The sequence below is a fragment of the Kogia breviceps genome, chromosome 15 (assembly GCF_026419965.1).
Source record: "Kogia breviceps isolate mKogBre1 chromosome 15, mKogBre1 haplotype 1, whole genome shotgun sequence".
NCBI classification, from domain to species: domain Eukaryota; kingdom Metazoa; phylum Chordata; class Mammalia; order Artiodactyla; family Physeteridae; genus Kogia; species Kogia breviceps.
Genome location: NC_081324.1, coordinates 85,007,460 through 85,024,008, shown reverse-complemented (window position 1 = coordinate 85,024,008; position 16,549 = coordinate 85,007,460). Strand labels below are relative to the sequence as shown.

At 48.4% G+C, this 16,549-nt stretch overlaps 1 protein-coding gene across 2 annotated transcripts in view; it reads right to left on the bottom strand.

Annotated features, from left to right (window-relative positions):
* The window catches only part of TMEM132B (transmembrane protein 132B), a 383,413-nt gene that overhangs the window by 360,185 nt on the left and 6,679 nt on the right, over positions 1-16,549 (bottom strand). The gene's annotated exons all lie outside the window — the stretch shown is intronic.

Sequence of the window (16,549 nt, the reverse complement as noted above, 5' to 3'; positions counted from 1 at the left end):
ACTGTTGCGGCCTCTCCCGTTGCGGAGCACAGGCTCCGGACGCGCAGGCTCAGTGGCCACGGCTCACGGGCCCAGCCGCTCTGCGGCACGTGGGATCCTCCCGGACCGGGGCACGAACCCGCGTCCCCTGCATCGGCAGCGGACTCTCAGCCGCTGCGCCACCAGGGAAGCCCATCCCCAACTTTTAAATGAAGGAGTTGGGTTAGCTGACGAGTGGAAGATGCAAATTCAATTCCTTAGAGCCACACCGTCCAATACTTTAGCCAGTAGCCAAGTATGACTGTTTAAACTTTAATTCTAATTAAATGGAATCGTAAGTTCCGTCCCTTAGTTGGCCACATTTCTAGTGCTCCACAGCGACATGTGGCTAGTGGCTACCATATTGGAGAGCACAGATGAAGAACATTCCTATCACTGTAGAAAGTTCTACAGGACAGTGACCAGACAGGTGACATAAATGAACGATGCCTTCTAGATGGAATGGAAGCTCCTCGACTATAGGGGCTGCATCCCCAGCACCTACAACAGTGCCTGGCACACAGAAGGTGCTCAAATATCTGATGAATGAATCAGCAAATGAATCAGCAAATGTCACTGCAGCCACCTGTCACTCTGGACCAGCCCTGCTGCCCTCCAAAGAGAAGCCGAAAATCCAGATGTTAATACTAAATCTTCCAGATCTTGAATAAAAGCTCAAAAATTATTAAAGCACAGGGCTGGCCAAACAGATATGCCCCTGGGCTGTAAGTGGCCATGAGATACGGGTTTACAGCCGCTGGATCAGGAGGTAGCAAAGATTCCTTCCACGTGTGCATAAGGACGGGAAGCTCCAGAACCCTGCACAGAGAAACCAGCAGGGCACAGAAACTCTTAACACCCCCCATTCACTCCCCCAGGGGCTCGTGGAAGAGGCACAGGAGGAAGGAGCCAATTACATTTTTTTCCCCTTTTAGATGTGTGCTCCACACAGAAACAGTGCACGGAGCCCCAGGTGAAATTAATATTCCAATTCACGCCTCTCCCACTGAGGAAGGTATAGACCCGCCACCACCGTGCAGAACACTAAGAACTCCCAAAGAATCCCTGTGAAAGGAGTGAATGAGCAAATGAATAAAGAGGGAGACAGAGGCAGGTGGAGAAGAAATATCTGGGTGCCAAAGCCACTGCCAGGATATACTGTACACAAGGCCACTGCGGCTGCGGCTAGTGGCCCCGGGGTGGAGGACCCCACACTAGATCTGCCGACCAGGAGTCAGGCCAGAGACTATAAGGGACCACGTTTGAATCATAGTCCCCCAAGGCACCTCACCAGAAAAGGGCTCAGGGCATCTGGTGCCTCTGCGGAAGACCAGCAGGACATCATTACGGCAAGAAAAACGAAGAGGAGGACTTCCCTGGTGGTCCAGTGGTTAAGACTCCATCCACGCTTCCACCGCAGGGGGCACTGGATGGATCCCTGGTTGGAGAGCCAAGATCCCACATGCCACGTGGCACAGCCAAATAAATAAATAAATAGATAGATAGATAGATAGATAGATAAAAATTAAAACTTCCTTTAAAAAAAAAAGAAAAAGAAAAACTAAGAGGAAAGGAGATCAGGTCCACTGCCTCCCAGCTGGGGGTTCAGGCAGTCCTATCCTCCATCCCACCAATTGCAGCACAGCCTTCCTGAATCCGGGAGCCAAGATGTTCCTCGCTCCCCACCCCATCACTCCTTCATTAGTCAGACTCATCACCGACCAGAGGTCACTCAGCATCCATCACTGGTCAGAGGCCTGTTAGACGATCCACTTTTTAATCCTTGTTGAGGCCCCTCCGCCTGCAGCCATCTTTCTCCAAAGCACTTGTGACGGTTTTAAAATATATCTGCAAATTCTTCGACACTCTTCCGATCACGAGGGGGAGTCAGGTTCCCCTCCCTTGATTATGGCTGGCCTCCAGTGAATAAAATGCACTTGGATGTGACCCTGAATGACTTCCGAGGTTGGGTCGTTGCAACGGACTGAATCCATTAACGAAAAGCATATTAAAATGGTTTTGTGGAAAAAGCATGTATTTTTTATATATTGGCATCCAATAGGAGATCATACATTCTGGCTATGCAAGAAAATTCTACTAACCCTAGAAAAATTATAAAATCCTATCACTAAAAAGAAATATGTTGGTAGCAGCACTACTCACAATAGCCAAAGCATGGAAACAACCTAAATGTCCATCGACAGGTGAATGGATAAATACGATGTGGTACATATATACAATGGAATACTACTCGGCCATAAAAAAGAATGAAATAATGCCATTTGCAGCAACGTGGATGCAACTAGAGATGATCATACTAAGTGAAGTAAGTCAGAAAGACAAATACCATATTATATCACTTACATGTGGAATCTAAAATATGGCACAAGTGAACCTACCTATAAAACAGAAACAGTCTCACAGACATAGAGATCAGACTTGTGGTTGCCAAGGGTGAGGGGAGAGAGAAGGCTGGACCAGGGATTTGGGGTTGCTAGATGCAAACTATTACGTTTAGAATGGATAAACAACAAGGTCCTACTGTAGAGCACAGGGAACTATATCTAATCTCCTGGGAAACCATAATGGAAAAGAATATTTTTTTAAGTGTATATATGTGTAAAAGTGAGTCACTGTGCTGTACAGCAGAGATTGCACAACATTGTAAATCAACTACACTTCATTTTTTTTTTAATTTTTTGAGTTAAAAAAAGAAATGTGTTGGTATCAGTAAAAGTTTGCACAGGGTCATGATAAAAGTCATCCGTTAAAATCTAAAATGTTAAGGGAGTCAGCCAAGCGCAACCTCTGATCAGGTCTATTGCTTGTGACTAGTCATTTATGTTAGGATGACCCACCCAATGCTGTGAGATTCACACTCTCACTGCGATTTCTGTGTGCAGGTGTGCGCTGCCTCCGGCGGGCAGCATCAGAGATGTTTTCGCCTCTGACACCCAGGATCCCAACCCTAGGCCAGGTGCAGGACGACTGAGATCATTTTTGAGACATTTTTGCTTGGCGGGGGAGGGGGAGGAACGAGGAAGAGCCTCTCATACTGGTAATTACTGGCAGATGGCATCTGCTGTGTCTGACAGCATTGAAGCAAGAAAGAGGGGTTAAAAAAATTCACACAACTCTGCCCTCCATGAGCTCAGCCTAGAGTAGGGATAAGGCATGTGACATTTTCTAGATTTTAGTCAAGCACACAGAATGCCAAAGGCTTTCCAAGTAGGAGCAGTCACTGCCAGGCAAGGGAATGTGAGAAGCCTTCACAGGACTTCATCAGGACACTTGCAAGTGACAGAAACCCAACTCAAAGTAGCTTAAGGGGAAAAATAATGTATTGGGTCTTGTACTGGGGAAATTCAAGATAAAGCTCTTACCAGAAGCAGCTACTTTTGGGTACTCCAGTATCGTCACAAGGAAACTCTGCCCCTCTCCCCCTCTCGGCTCTGTTTTCCCCCATGTTGCTTCATTCTCACACAGATCCAGAATGGTAGGTAGCTGCCTTTTTTTTTTTTTTTTTTTTTTTTTTTGCGCACTGCACTGCGCGGCTTAAGGAATCTGAGTTCTCCGACCAACCAGGGATCGACCCCAGGCGCCCTGCAGCGCAAGCGGGGAGTCCTTACCACCAGACCGCCAGGGAATTCCCCGGTAGGTGGCTTCTAAAATGATCTCCAGTACTCTCCACCTGATGGCATTCATGGCTTTGCGTGGTCCCCTCCCCTTGGGTAAATTCCTTCTGACCAATATCATACTTCAGTGTGGAAGGGAGATCACTTCTGTGATTCGGTCACAAGAGACCGTCACTTAGTGCCTTTGGTGAAGCCACTCTCTTCCATATGGAGAGGATCACGTGTCAAAAAAGGCAAGGCCCTCAGTCTAAGGGCCACAAAAACTGAATCCTGCCGACAACCATGTAAGCACAGAAGCAGACTCTTCCCTGGTCCAGCCTTCAGATGGGAGCCCAACCCTGGCTAACACCCTGAATGCTGCCTTGTGAGAGACCAAGAAGCAGAGCTAACCTGTGCCAAGACTCCTGACCCACAGTAACTGTGAAATGATACATGTGGGTTGTTTTAAGCCATCAGTTTGTGGCAATTTGTTACACAGCAATAATAACGGCTACATTCAGGCTCCCATCCTCCCAGCTTAGCAACTGCAAGAAGAAAAGGAAGCCCTCCCCCACCTTCCCGTGCTTGCAACAAACATCCCAGAGCTGGCTCTCACTGGCCCAGCTTGGGTCATGTGCCCAAGCCTGAGCCAATCCTTGAAGCCTAGGAGATGAGCTCTTCTGATTGGTCAGGCAGAAGTCATGAGCCCACCCGTGGAGGAGGAGGAGAAAGTTAGCAATACCCAGACCACAAAGCAGGGCAACAGTGGTTCCCCAAAATAAAATCAGGGTGTTATTCTCAGAAAAAGGTAAAAAAAGAGCAGTCAACCACTACCATACCGCAAGATCTGGTATGAAGTGATGTGGAAGAAGAGATGAGAAAAACCACAAAAATGAGCAACAGGGCACATAGTAGGTGTTCAACTAAACGCTCAATGGCTGGAGAAGAGGATTAAAAAGGGCTAAAGTTTATTACAGACCCATGTGGATGTAAGCACTGTGTTGAATTCTTATACAACATCTCCCTTAATCCTGACAACATCCCAAAGAGTAGGAGCTCCTACTTTCCCCCTTTCACAGATGAACATGCTATGGCACAGAGAGGTTAAGTAACTCACCCAAGGTCACAGAGCTAGCAAGTGGTGGAGCTGGAATTTGAACTCAAGCAGTCTGCCACCTGAGTTCATGCCCTTAATTTCAGAGATCTGCTTGAAACAGTTTGCGAGAGCAGCCAGAGGAGCAAAGCATATCTAATCAAGCAGTGAGAGATAGAAAGCTGACAGGAGATGCTATAGAAATTCATTCCCTCACTCAAACACTTATTAAAAACTTTCACAAGGAAAGATGGGGGCAACGTGACACAACCAAGGAGGCCTGGAGCCACAAATAAGGAGCCTGCCTGCCGCAACTAAGACCCTGCACAACCAAATAAATAAATAAATATTTTTTTAAAAAAGATGGGGAATAAGAGGAGGTAGGGAACCTTGCAGGATGGGAAAGCTTGAAAAAGAAATTCCAGCAGCTTCCTCCCTCACGTTGTCCTCCACGCTACAATGAAGAGAAGCAGAATTTAGTCGCCCTTACATAATGACCTGAGATGACAGGCAAACTGATCAGGTAGGAATATGAGGCCACTTTGGAGCGTGTGTGAGTGAAGCTGGTGCAAACAGTAAGGCCAAAACCTCCACCCCCAACACTTCTCCTCTTGAAATATACAGACCCTCTTAACAGCTCAGCCCATAAATTTAAGAGAAAAACACTTTAACTGGGCTGGGCGTGGGGGGGAGAGTGGGTGGAAGGAGAAAAAAATATCATAGGGAAATTAAAAATTCATCATAATTTCATGGTGCGCCCTAAAGAGCCTTCTGCATTAGAGAGAAATGTGTTTGTGGTAAGTGCTGTGGAGGCACAGACTGGGGAACAGAAGATGTCTCTCTTCTAAGACTGAAGCTTCCGGAAGCTAGAGAAATGCCATGAGTAGATGGACTGGCACTCCAGGTCCTTTGGGGATCATCCACAGCTGGAACCACTGGGAAAGGAGCCTTGGGCAGCGTCGGCAAGTCCCTGCCATCAAGGAGCAGCAGCTCCTGGCAAGAGGCCTGGGTTCTAAGAACCAGCCCTCCTCATCCCCGTTTCTCTGTTAACTCCACTTCTTCAAGTGTCAGTTCTTTCACACACTGTCACTCAGTCACACCCTGTCTTTCCTCAAATGTCTGCAGATCCTGGCTGGATGCTGATTTCTGCACAGTGTTCCTGCTGAGCAGGATGGCCATTTGCAAATCTTTCTAAACCTCCTTTCTATGTGTGGGAAATCCTCCATCTTCTGAGGCAGTGGAAAATCACTAAATACACCTTGATATTTTCCCTGCCACGGAATACCATGCAGCAATTCAAAAAAATAAGATAGTTCTAGGGACTTCCCTGCTGGTCCAGTGGTTAAGAATCCACCTTCCAATGCAGAGGACGTGGGTTCGATCCCTGGTCGGGGAACTAAGATCCCACATGCCGTGCGGCAACTAAGCCCGCGAGCCACACATACTGAGCACCCGGGCCACAACTAGAGAGCCCGCTGCCACAACTACAGACCCCACGTGCTCTGGAGCCCATGTGCCGCAGCAGAGGATCCTGCATGCCACAACAAAGATCCCATGTGCTGCAACTAAGACCTGACACAGACAAAAATAAAATAAATGAACAAAAAAATAAGATAATTATATATGTACATGGATATTGGGGAAGAGACACGATGTATACTATTAAAAACAAATTTAAAACATTATATTATATACATATATATGTATTTCCTACAAGGAAAAATACACAGCAAACTGATAAAGAGTAGTTACCTTTTGGAAAGATATGAAATTGTTCAAAAGGGACTTCAGACTTATCTCTCATATTTTTTAAAACCACTTTCACATCGTTTTCTTTTTTATTTATTTATTTTTGGTTGCACCGGGTCTTCGTTGCTGCACACAGGCTTTCTCTAGTTGCAGCGAGCGGGGGCTACTCTTCATTGCAGTGCACGGGCTTCTCATTGCGGGGGCTTCTCTTGCTGCAGAGCACGGGTTCTAGCCGCGCAGGCTTCAGTAGTCGTGGCACATGGGCTCAGTAGTTGTGGCTTGTGGGCTCAGTAGTTGTGGCTCGCAGGCTCTAGAGCACAGGCTCGGTAGTTGTGGCGCACGGCCTTAGCTGCTCTGCAGCATGTGGGATCTTCCCAGACCAGGGATCAAACCCGTGTCCCCCACATTGGCAAGCAGATTCTTAACCACTATGCCACCAGGGAAGGCCCCACTTTCACAACTTTGACAGAGATAATGTTATGCAGTCACCAAACTGCTTTCACCCAGAAAAACTATATTTCCCAGGTTCCCACCTTAGGAGGCAGAATAAAATCACACACACACACACACACACACACACACACACACACACGCAGTATAATTATAAAAGATCCTGACTGTTTACACCTTCTCTTCAAATGCCGTGCTATCCCTGATAGGGTATATTCATCACCAACTACTAATTATCCCCCCAATATCCATTCTCTCCTTTTTCCAGAGTAATAGAACTTTTGATTTTTAGCAACTTCAAATTAAGACTGCATTTCCGGGCTTCCCTGGTGGCGCAGTGGTTAAGAATCCTCCTGCCAACGCAGGGGACATGGGTTCGAGCCATGGTCCAGGAAGATCCCACATGCCGCAGAGCAGTTAAGCCTGTGCGCCACAACTACTGAGGCTGCGCTCTAGAGCCCGCAAGCCACAACTACTGAGCCTACGTGCCACAACTACTGAAGCCCGCGTGCCTAGAGCCCGTGCTCCACAACAAGAGAAGCCACCACAATGAGAAGCCCACGCACCACAATGAAGAGTAGCCCCTGCTTGCTGCAACTAGAGAGAGCCCGCGTAGCAACAAAGACCCAACGCAGCCAAAAATAAATAAAAATTTTTAAAAATAAATTAATTAATTTTTTAAAAAAGACTGCATTTCCCAGATTCTCTTGCAACTAGATGAGGCCATGTGACTTAGTCGCAACCAATAGGATGTAAGTGGAAAAATCATGGGGCTGCTTCTAGGACTCTTCTGTACAAGACAACTGATGCATATCCTTTACCCTTTCTTTATCTGCACCCCAATCCTGGTGCCTAGAATGAAGATGAGATGGCTGCACCAGTAGCTGCCATTTTAGACCATGAGGACAAAGACCTCAACCTTGAAATGGTAAAAGCAAGCACGGGGCCAAGACGATTTCACAGTAGGAACAGAGACAACCTACAGTCCTGGGCTTCTGAGCTCTAGAATCTAACTTGGCAGAGAAATAAACTCCTTTTTTTTAAGCCATCACTTTTTTCTTCTTTTTTTTTGGCCGCACCGTGCAGCTTTGGGGATCTTAGTTCCCTGACCAGGGATCGAACCCGTGCTCTCAGCAGTGAAAGCACGGAGTCCTAACCACTGGACCATCAGGGAACTCCCAAGCCATCACTATTTTACTTCTCTTTCACTGATGAGCCCATTTTGAACAAATATGCCCATCACACCACATCCAGTCTTCCTTTCTCCCAGTGAAACACCAAGCAGCATCCCTCCTGGGTCTGAGTTCCATGCACCTTAGCCCCCTGCGCCAGCAAAGCACAGCAGCAAATTCAGAGGGTCCCCACTAAGGCAGTCTCACCAGCCCCAACAGGGACCCAGAAACCCTAAGAGAAAGAACTGGACTCTCTACTTAAAAATCAGCATTGTTGTGGCTGAAATGTCTCAAACGTTCCTGGTTTCCTCCCTTTAAGCCCCCACCAACTCCCCTCCCACCACCCCACCAGTGCCACCCACTTCATTCCTTCACTGAGGTCAGCAGTCCAGCCACACCTTTCTCCACACTAGTAAAATAATATAAAGGCATGTGTGTGAAGGGACGCAGTTGGGGTGGGCAGTGTAAGAGGCAGCATGGAGTGAGGGTTAGGATCCAAACTGCCTGGATTAAAACCCCAGCTCCACCGCTCGTTAGCTATACAGCCGTGCTTAACCCCTCGGTGCCTCCACTTCCCCTTCTTTAAAATGGGTGTAATAAGAATACCCACACACCTCCCAGGCTTGCTGAGAATATGTGTAGCTATATTAGAACTGTGGCTGGCACACAGAAAGCACTATATAAATATCGCTATTTTATACACATAGGAGACTTTTGGTTGGTTGTTTATATTAAAATGGCATTGCACAGGGTAAATTACCCTGCTACTCACTTTTCTCCTTGACAATAAGCCCCAGTCATCCCTCCAGGACAAGGGATGTCCAACCCACTGTTTTTAACAGCTACCTGGTGGTCCAAGCATGGAAATACGACCATTTAGTCCAGAACTACTTTAATGATGAAACGTTAGGGTTTTTTCTCTTTTTTACCACCACAGACAATGCTGCTATAAATATCCATGAACATACAACCTTACCAGTGGTGCTTTCATTTCTAGAAAACATAGGTTTCCCAGAAGTGAGACTCCTGGGTCACAGATCAAGTTCTCTTTTCAAATATATTAGCAGATTACATTCCAAATAGTCCACGTTTTCAACCAAAGCAACTAAGACATGTGTGAGATCACTGGACTGGATCAGAGGTCACACGTACAAAACAGAAGCCCCAGGAGATTGGACAGCAGCCAAGAGAGAACCCACAAAAGGGCGGGAGGGGAGGGGTGAGTGTTGGCTCCTTGCGGGAGGGGCACCAGAGGTGTCAATCCAGGCATGAGGGCTCTCCTGACCTTGGTGGGGGGGGGGGTCCCCACCTCACCTGGTAGCCTGTCGCAGTAAAATTTTCTTCCTTCTGGTGGAAGCACCCAGATTTTCCTCTGGGAAATCATCCCTTGACTATCTCTCCGGCAAGCTGCTTCCAATTCCAGCTCCAGAGACACTTAAGTGTGACTGATCAGCTGCAGGATTCCATCCCCACAGGCACCGTCTCTAGTGGAGAGGTCAGCACACAACCCACACTAGTCCAGTAAAAGTCAGTCCTGGGATTCTTGCTGGGACAATTAACAAAGAGACATTTGATTTCTGCTGGTCAGAGGAATGTCTAGAGCCAACTGTGGCCAACTTTGCCATAAGGTGGAGACAGCCTGTCTGAGAATTAGGTGAACACAGGGAAAAAGAGAACCAAGAGACAGAGTGAGAGCAGAAGTTCTCATTAGGAGAGTAAGCCCCTGGATCCAGCCATGCCTGAAGCTGTTTCCTCCTTAAGCTTCCCACCTTCAGGGACTAGTAAGTTCCCCATTTTGTCCCTTGCAACTGTGAGAATCCAGATTTAATCCACTGACATACCTTCTCATTTGACACATCATCTCCATCAGTGCACTTAAAATCTTAAATTTGGAAACTTAAAATATAACAGACTTGGGTGTCACAGATAAAATAGAGAAGGTGACATTCATCTTTAAAACAACCAAATAGGAAAAAATACAAGGTCATAAAAGAGATCCACTGATTGGAGTCATTCTGAGTATAAAATAACTACGCAGTAGGTTCCTTTAATACTAGTTCCCTCCAGCAGCATCCCTCCCTCCAAGGGGTCTTCTGAGCTGTGAGCCATGGAGCTTTGCCTGCAGAGTAAAAACTATCTCCCACACACGTGCTACTATTTTTAAAACGCTACATAAATGCTACTGTAATTACCAAAACCCACTCTTTCAAGAGCATTACTGAATTGACGGCAACTTTCAATCAATACGTTTTTTAACCAAGGGATACCAAACCCACAATTCTTCTTGTTCAGACGAGCTGGATAATTTTTTTGACATTAAAAGTGGGTACTTGTCTTGACCACAGAGTGCTATAAACACACATTTACATGACCGCTGCTTGACCATTTAAGGCAAACTTTGTCTTTAAAAGAGCCAGACGGTAGGTAATTTATTTAGGCTTTGCAGGCCATAGGATCTGTCACAACTACCCAACCCTGCCCTTGTTGTGAGAAAGCACCCATAGACCGTAAGTAAACAAACAGGCATAGCTGTGTTGCAATAAAACTTTATTTACACAAACAGGTCAAGCGCTGGATCTGGTCCATGGACCATAGCCTGGTGATGCCTGATTTAACGGGTACAGAAAATAACAAGCAACAACACAGGAGCCAAGGCCAGCACAGGGTCAGATGGAATTTACACTTCTCTCAACTCTTGTGGAATTGGATGGAGAAAATAGAATTTGATTGACATACAACTTTTCACCTACACATCTACTAAATAAAGCAAGTACACCTGCACTGGCAACCTAACAATAATAAATTATGCCAGAATAATCACATCATGAAGACAGGAGGGATTTTTTTTCTTAGAATATTAGTGGTTCCAGCAAGAAAAATGAACCCCAAGCTAAATCTGATAGGTCACAGCTCAGATCCAACCTCCTCCTCCGTGTATTTCCAGGGGCAAATAGCACATCTGAGCCCTGGTTTCCTCAACTGTCCTACCAAGATTATTAATAATTGCCCCCATTTATTGAGCACCTAGTATCTGCTGGGCACTTGCTAAGAAGCATTTGCATCTACTGTCTCATTGGATCCTCTTAACTTTACTCTCCTTAATGATGTCTTTACGTCCATCTCACAGGTGCAGAGACACAGGCTCACCCAGCTCAACCTTGTCCCCAGAGCTGTTGGGAAGAGCACATAAAAGGCAAAAGCCCAACTCACAGGTATAAGTTCTGTTTGCTAATTCCACCACTAACGCTTTTTTTTTTTTTTTTTTTTTTGGGCGGTACGCGGGCCTCCCACCATCGTGGCCTCTCCCGCTGCGGAGCACAGGCTCCGGACGCGCAGGCTCAGCGGCCACGGCTCACGGGCCCAGCCGCTCCGCGGCACGTGGGATCCTCCCGGACCGGGGCACGAACCCGCGTCCCCTGCATCGGCAGGCGGACTCTCAACCGCTGCGCCACCGGGGAAGCCCACTAACAAATATTGATTTGGCCCCCAAGTCAATACAGGGGTGGGCATATCGTTGGCTCCCGATAAATATTTATTGAACGAATCCATCGATCAGCAAAGCCCATAGCGCAACTTTCAAACTACAGCCCAAATCTCCCCACTGCTCACACCTCCTCTCCAGCTGTCACTCTGACCCAAGCCATCCTCATCCCTGCCTGGACTACTGAGTAGCCCCTTGGGGCTCACCCTGCCTCTGTTCCCATGAGTGAGGGTGCCATCTCCTCTGCTCAGACCTGCCAACGGCTCCCACCTCACTCGGAGCAAAAGCCACAGTCCGTACCAGGCTCTGGTCCCTAACCTCATCTACTACTCAGCCAGCCTCACTGGTCTCCTTCCTGTCCTTGAACCTGGCAAGCACCTTCCCACCTCAGGGCCTTTGCACTGGCTATTCCCTCTGCTTGGAACGCCCTGCTCTCCGACAGCCCCCTGGCTGGCTCCCTCACCTCTTTAGGTCTTTGCTCAAATGTCACCTTTCTGAGGAACACCTGCTATTTAAAATGGCACAACATCCCCCCCAGCGCTCCCCGTCCGTTCCCCTGCTTCACGTGCCTCCAAAGCACTTATGACCATTTAATAAACAGTATTTTCGTTATCTAGCTGTTTCAGTCTCTATCTCCCTGCGCCTTAATGCTAACCCCACAAGGACAGGGGCCTTTGACTGTCTTGTTCCTGCTGTATCACCAGCTCCAAGTACAATGCCTGTCACAGCACAGGTGCACAAGAAAACACGTGTCAATGAACTAGCACAGAATGAAGGAAGGAAGCAGACTGGGATGGGGTTTCGAAGGTCAGCAGCAGGAGATGCAGGGTCCGTTTTACAGATGGGGAAACTGAGTCTCAGAGAGGTCAAGGAGCTGCACCAGCGCTCCCACATCTTCCAATTTGTTGAGAGAAGCCAGAAACCTGGATACGGACATCTCCCACTTTTTAGATGCCGGTAACTAACAAGAGAAGCCTGCAGACCAGACATGGCCCAAAGGCAGCCAGCGGCTCTCCACTGGCCTGGAAAGTGCCACTGCACTGCCACCCTAGAAACAACTCTTTCCTGGCAAAACAACATTTTCCATCTACACCATGCCCCGCCCCTCCCACTCCCCGTGCCGTCTTCGGAGCAGACCGCAGGGGAACAAGGTCCCCTCCCACCGGGCCGCGGCCTCACCTGCCACAGCACCCTCACCCCTCTGCCCCGTGCTCCTACCCCAACTCACCTGGCCCCATCAGCTCACCCGCGGCAGCCTGCAGCGGCAGACGGCACAAATGCGGAGGAACACAGCAATCCAAGGGTACGAACCCATCGACAGGGACACAGCACGGAGAGAACCGGGCAAACAAAGGGAGCCACGGATTCTGAGAGCCAGGAGACCGGGCAGGGCGAGCCCGGCACTCCAGAGTTCTGGAAGGAAAACCAGGACCCTCCAGCAGGCCCGCAGAGTCAGCCCCGCCAGCCAGGGCTGCAGCCACAGCAGTATTTTTACGTGTCCACTCGCTCCGATGCACTAAGAGCCCTGATGGGAGGCCTCCCAAGCACAAAGCAGACATCAGAGGTGCAGTATTTACTGAGTCGCCCTTCCGAGGCGCTGAATCCTGGGCTCCGAGGTGCAGCCATGGGGAGTCAGGTCCCCCAACAGGTTAATTTAGGTTAACACCGCGAAACAGCCAGGCTCAGAAGCGCCGGGCAATTCTAGACTGTCCATCCTCCTCAGTAATAAAATACAGCAAATCCAACCGGACTCTATTGATTTTTTTTATGTAACTATTTTGGGACCAAAACATAAGGAGAGGATATTGATCAGTTCAGGAGTCACGTGTCGGGGGGGCGGGGGGGAGTTCTGCACACACCGACTGCGGCCCCAGGTGGGATGAACAAGAGAAGATGATGGAATTCCACTCCCAAGAACCTGGGCTCCTTTCCCGCCTTCCCTTGGCAGAGATGGGGCGTCAGGGGTCCATCCTGCCCCTGAGTTTCCAGGAAGATGCAAAACAAGCACCCAGATGGAGAATAAAAGTGACAGCGAGGGCTTCCCTGGTGGCGCAGTGGTTGAGAATCCGCCTGCCGATGCAGGAGACAACGGGTTCGTGCCCTGGTCCGGGAAGATCCCACATGCCGCGGAGCAACTAAGCCCGTGAGCCATGGCCGCTAGGCCTGCGCGTCCGGAGCCTGTGCTCCGCAACGGGAGAGGCCACAACAGTGAGAGGCCCGCATACCGCAAAAAAAAAAAAAAAAAAAAAAAAAAAAAAAAAAAAAAAAAAAAGTGACAGCGAGTGACCCTGCTTTATTTCTCCCGGTAGTGCTATCACCACCTGACATTAAATTAGGTATTTGTTTGTCCACTGTTTTATGATTGTCTCGCTCTGCCAGAATGACAGACAGCTCCTCAGAATGGGGGCTATGTCTCGTCTGTTCCCTGCTGTGTCCCTAGTGCTGAGCGCTGAGTAATACATGCCTGTTGAATGAATGAATGAGTGAGTGAGTGAGTGAGCTGGGATCTCTTGATCACATGCTGTGTGCCAGACACTGTGCAAAGAACCTCGCAAGGATTCGAATTCCTCCTGCCTGGGACACCCTTCGCTGGGCTGGCTCTGGTCTGATCACATTTAGGTCTCAGATAAGATAAAGGCCACCTTCTCCAAGAAGTCTTCCTGGATCACCTAGACCTTCCCCATCAGATTGCTCTGTATTGAGTATGAAAAGTGTAAATTGCTGTCTGAGACTTTCCTGCTTATGTATTTGCTGGCTTCTTATCCATCGCTCCTTCACACCAAACTTGCCCTCTAATGCAAGCCCCTGAGGTCACAGGCACCTAAGCCTGAGGGCGGGGAAACTGAAGCAAAACTCCTGGACAAGGAGGTGCCTTAGGGGCAGGGGAGACAGAAGTCAGAGACTTTGGGGAGGAGACCCCGCCTTGCTACTCACAGCCTGTGTTGTCTTGACCAAGTCCCTGAGTTCCTCTGAACCTCGGTGCTCCCATCTGGGGATACATCAGAGCCCTTAACCTCTCCCTGGGTGACAGGGAGGAATCCAGGGAGATCGTGAAGTGAGAAACCACTTGGCAGGCAACAGAGGGACCATTATCCTTCTCTTTACAGGTCTGACTGATGCAGAGAAGAGCTCATCAGCCCCTCCCTGCCTGCCTGCCCTCCCTCCTGAGAAACCACAGGCCCCGCAGGACAGCACCCCTCTCGCCTCCGCCATCACCCTGCTGCTGTCTCCCAACCTTGTGATGAGATCAGCAGGGGGTCAGGGCCTGCTGTAGACTGAATGCTTGTGTCCCCCCAAAACTCGTAAGTGGAAAGGTGACTCCCAATGTGACGATGTTAGGAGGTGGGGCCTCTGGGAGATGATTAGGCCATGAGGATGGAGTCTCATGATGGGATCAGTGCCTTTATAAAAGAGGCCCCAGAGAGCTCCCTTGTCCCTTCCAACAAGTGAGGACACAATGAGAAGACGGGCATCTAGGAACAAGGAAGAGGCTTCTCATCAGAATGTAACCACGCTGGCGCCATGATCTTGGACTTCCCAGCCTCCAGAACTGTAAGGAATAAATGTCTGTTGTTTATAATCTACCCAGCCTGTGGTACTTTGTTATAGCAGCCTGGATGGACGAAGACAAGGTCCATTCTACAGATGGGGAAACTGAGTCTTGGAGAGGCCAAGGGGCTAGAAGGGGTTAGATCAGATCTCCCTATTTCTCAAGATAAGCCAGAAACCTGGCTGGTGATACTGACATCTCCCACTTTTTAAATGTTGGCAGCTGAGAAGCCCTCAAGCCAGACATGTCCCAAAGGCAGCCAGCAGCCTTCCACATCGGCTCAATTTCTCAAAACGGCAAGCCCTGGATGGACCTAGAGATGATCACACTAAGTGAAGTAAGCCAAACAGAGAAAGACAAATATCATATGATATCATTTGTATGTGGAATCTTTTAAAATATGATACAAATGAACTTATTTATAAAACAGAAACAGAACCACAGACATAGCAAACAAACTTGTGGTTACTAAAGGGGCATGGGGTGAGGGGGAGGGATAAACTAGGAGTCTGGGATTAGCAGATACACACGACTATACATAAAACAGATAACCAACAAGGACCTACTGCATATAGCAGAGGCAACTATACTCAACATTTTGTAATAACCTGTAAGCGGAAAGAATCTGAAAAAGAATATACATATATACACCATATACATATATGGTATAACTATGCTATACATCTAAAACTAACACAACACTGTAAATCAACTATACTTCAATTTAAAATTTAAATTTAAAAAAATTACGTACTACTGGGGCTTCCCTGGTGACGCAGTGGTTAAGAATCCGCCTGCTCGGGCTTCCCTGGTGGAGCAGTGGTTGAGAGTCCGCCTGCCAATGCAGGGGGCGCGGGTTCGTGCCCCGGTCCGGGAAGATCCCACGTGCCGCAGAGCGGCGGGGCCCGTGAGCCGTGGCCGCTGCGCCTGCGCGTCCGGAGCCTGTGCTCCGCAATGGGAGAGGCCACAGCGGTGAGAGGCCCGCGTACCACAAAAAAAAAAAAAAAAAAAAAAAAAAAGAATCCGCCTGCCGAAGTAGGGGACACGGGTTTGAGCCCTGGTCTGGGAAGATCCCACAAGCGGCAGAGAAACTAAGCCCGTGCGCCACAACTACTGAGCCTGCGCTCTAGAGCCCGTGAGCCACAACTACTGATCCTGCGTGCTGCAACTACTGAAGCCCGCGTGCCTAGAGCCTGTGCTCCGCAACGAGAAGCCACTGCAATGAGAAGCCCGTGCACTGCAATGAAGAGTAGCCCCCGCTCGCCGCAACTAGAGAAAGCCCACACGCAGCAACGAAGACGCAATGCAGCGAAAAATAAATAAATAAAATTTCAAAAATAATTTAAAAATAAACCTTTAAATCCTAGAAAACACCAAATGTTAATAAAACAATATTTGGGACCAAAAAAAACACCAAGCCCC